A 3,784-nucleotide genomic window follows, 5' to 3' on the forward strand; every position below is an offset into this window, starting at 1 on the left:
ATGGAGCAGAGACTGAAGAAAGGGCACTCTAGCCTGATATAGCTGTCTCCTGAGAGGCTCTGACAGTATCTGACTAACAGAAGTAGAGGCTCACAGCCATCCATTGAACCGAGTACAGAATCCCCAATGAAGGAGTTAAAGAAAGGACGGAAGGAGCTGAAGGGTTTGCAGCCCCTTAGGACGAACAATAATATGAACTAACTAGTATCCTCAGAGCTCCCAGGGACTAACTAAACCACCAACCAAGGAGTACATATGGTGGGACTGATGGCTCTGGCACCATGTGTATAGTAGAGGATGGCCTAGTCAGTCATCAACAGGAGGAGAGGCCCTGGCCCTGTGAAGGTTCTGTGCCCCAGTGTAGGGGAGTGCCAGGGCCAGAAAGCAGGAAAGGGTGAGGTGGCAAGCAGGGGGGAAGGGGTAGAGAACAGGTGTTTGTTCTTGTTGTTTTTTGTTTTCTTTTGTTTTTGTTTTTTGGTTGTTGTTGTTGTTGTTGTTTTTGGAGGGGAAACTGGGAAAGGAGAAATCATATGACATGTAAATAAAGAAAATATCTAAGAAAATAAAAGAAACTGAACAATACATGCCAACTTTTACTGATAAATTCACTTATTTTTTTTGGCTGTTAGGAAACTCAACAAAATAGCTTTTATATGGCTTTTATCAGTACTCATAGTACACTGTCAGTACTTATAGAATAAATTTGTTTTTAAAGTAAGATATCTTAAAAACTTTATTATAAAAGAAAATCTTGGAAATGAGTAAAAACATCACATACCAAAATTAACCAGCTCCAAAGACCATGTAACTTAATGAACATGCACTTAGAATTGACATTCAAAATGGAAATAAAATATAATACACAGTTATCAATATTTTTGACTAAAAAACAATTTTAAGTGAAGTAATAAAATTCATAATTTTATAATATGGACTTCTATTTACTTATAATTTATAATACTAAAAATTATAATTAAATGTTATTTATTTCCTATATAATCTCAATTTGAACAATGAAGTAAGAGGTTAACCTACATACCTAGTTCATTTATCTGGGATTTAGTGTCCAGATGCTGCAGAAGTGGACATGATTGTTAGTTACCATTAAATAAGTTTAAGTCACATAGATTACCCTCCATAGCATGGTGGACCTTATCCAGCCAGGTGAAGGCCTGACTAGAAAAGACTGGTGTTTCTTGAAGAAACTCTTCCTCAACACTGTAGCACATAAGCCCTGCCTGGGTTTCTAGCTTGGCAGCTCATCTTACAATGACCTGAACTACCCCTACTCCTGCATACTTTCTTCCTATCTATCTGTTAATCTCTTTGCTAGTTCTCCCAGTTCACATACTAGGAAACCATTTCATTATCCTAACATCAATACAACAAAGGGAGAAAAAGGTCAAGAATTTGTCCTACTTCTGTAAACTGTATCACTGGGAAACCGACAGTAGACAAGGGAAAGTGTCTAAAAAAATATTCCAACTGCTAAATGAGAAAGTGAGATAGAATTAAAGAATAAGAATAGGTCTGTTTCTCAAATGAATGAATGAATGAATGAATGAATGAATGAATGAATGCGAGAATATGGTAAGCACAAATGTCAGCTAAGATCTTAAGATGCCAGACTAGAAACCATCACATCATTTAGTTTCCTGTTAGGAATTCTCAGGCCTTCCCTGCCTCAGACTGGATACATCAGAATTTGGTTGTGGGTCTATCTGTAATCTGTGATGTAACAAGTACCACATGACTCAGATCAGCCATGCTTTACAAACTTCTACACAGTATAGATAATAGTCAGAGCCTCAGTGTGCTTCTGGGGACAGCTACCAATTTGACCTACAGAGTTCAAGAAAACAAAGATCTGTGCCACAAATATGGCAACCCTGAAGCTTGGAATGGATCAAGGGTCAAAGTCAAACTTCCCAGTTCTTCAAACTGCAAGGACACTGCAGAGATAAGACAGCAATCTAACACTAGGATCTGTGAACTAACAGGCAGAGTAAATAAGACAAAATGTATCAATTCCACTTAAATGTGCAAAAACAGGAGTCTAGATTCTGTAAAGAGAAGTGCACAGAATTCTACAATAAACAATTTAACTGGGAAAATGCATTCAAAGCAATCATTCAAAGTCTCTGAACATTTTTCTAAGAACATACAACAAATGTATAAATATTCACTCAAGAAAAAGCACAAAATCTGAGCAAGAGCTAGTTGGTGACATCTGAACTGCAGCCTGCTCCCTCCTAACTTCTCCTATATGTCCAGCAGTGACCTATGAAATAACTAAAATCTCCAAGCAGGCTCAGTCCTTGTCCCCTCAGCACTACATGCAGCTGCCCCCTGGGAAGACAGAGTGCTGGTGCTCCCTCCCTAGTCTTTACTGCCAACTCTGGTCTGAACAGGCACAGCTGAAAAGACCAGAGCTCTTTTTCTCTGTAGGGACGCTGCATACCAGGTGCAGCAGATAGAGAACCCAGGAATTTAGCACTCCTAGCCCAGCCCGATTCCATACCCAGAGAGACAAGGCAAGAATGTTCTTGCTCTCAACAGCCCTGAGAAAGCAGAGCTGTCACTTTGGGAGAGGTAAAGCAGTACCTTCGCCCCAGTTCTTACACAATGGTACAAGCAAGTTTCTCCCCAGGAACAGAAGCAAACTGGAGCAACAGGCCTTCAGGACAAAGCGCAAATGCACTGGCAGAAGGAAAACCCCCACACAGAAATTCAAATCTCAAAAAAGAAGTGCCATGAAAAGGAACTGTGTGCATAAGTAAAACTTATTTTCCAATTCCATGCTTCTTCCCTTTCCTCTTTGTCAGAGTGTAGTTCACTAAAGCAGGAAGTTGGCAATTGTGCTGCTGAGCTACCTACCTTTGACGTGTCCTGCTGTCAAGAGTGGATGCTGCTGCTGAACATCCCATCAATGAAGTACAGAAAGACTACTACAACTATCTACACTCCCATGTTCTCCTTTCTTCCAGTTCCTTCTAAGGGTGGATTATATAAAATATAAGTTACGATGACCTATTTTTGAGTTTCTTACATGCAGAGATTTAATATATAGTAATAGTGTAAATACAGGAGGTAAAATGGAGTTACATATGCAGGGAGGAAGTTCTATTTTCCTTAAGTTTGGTAGAAATCAAACTCTTCAAGGTACAGAGTAAGTCAGCAAGTCCTGTTTCTACTGATTATATGTCTTTACTTTCAACCAACTTAGAGTTGAAAATATTTGGGAAAGGGCTGTAGCTGTGTTAAACATGTGCAAACTGTTTGCTCCTTCTTCTTATTCCCCAGACAACAGAGTAGACTGGCTACTATGCAGCACTTACATGGTACAGAGCCTACAAATGATTAAGTACACAGAATTGTGTACATATGTGGTATGCATATTTTGCTATTTTGTACAACAAACTGGAGCATCTATGGGTTTTGGTATCTCCAAAGGGTCACAGAACAAATCCCCAACAAAACCTAAACAACAATGGGACAAACAAACAAAAAAAATCAACAAACAAAACAAAAAAAGTATTCAAAAAATTTAAGATATTATCAACAGGTATCAATTGCCACGCTAAGAGATACTAATTTCAAGATACTAAGAGAAAACGAAAACGGTGGTACTGAAAAAAAAATAGAAAGAAAAGACATGAGAGACATGAGCCCTCAAGAAAACAAATGTTAAGACTATAGCCAATAATACCCATGATTTTGTCAGTGCACATTAAACACTCCATAGCAGATCCTGTGTCATATCCAAAACAACCCTCACTAACTT

This window comes from Mastomys coucha, unplaced genomic scaffold (genome assembly GCF_008632895.1).
Source record: "Mastomys coucha isolate ucsf_1 unplaced genomic scaffold, UCSF_Mcou_1 pScaffold13, whole genome shotgun sequence".
Lineage (NCBI taxonomy): Eukaryota > Metazoa > Chordata > Mammalia > Rodentia > Muridae > Mastomys > Mastomys coucha.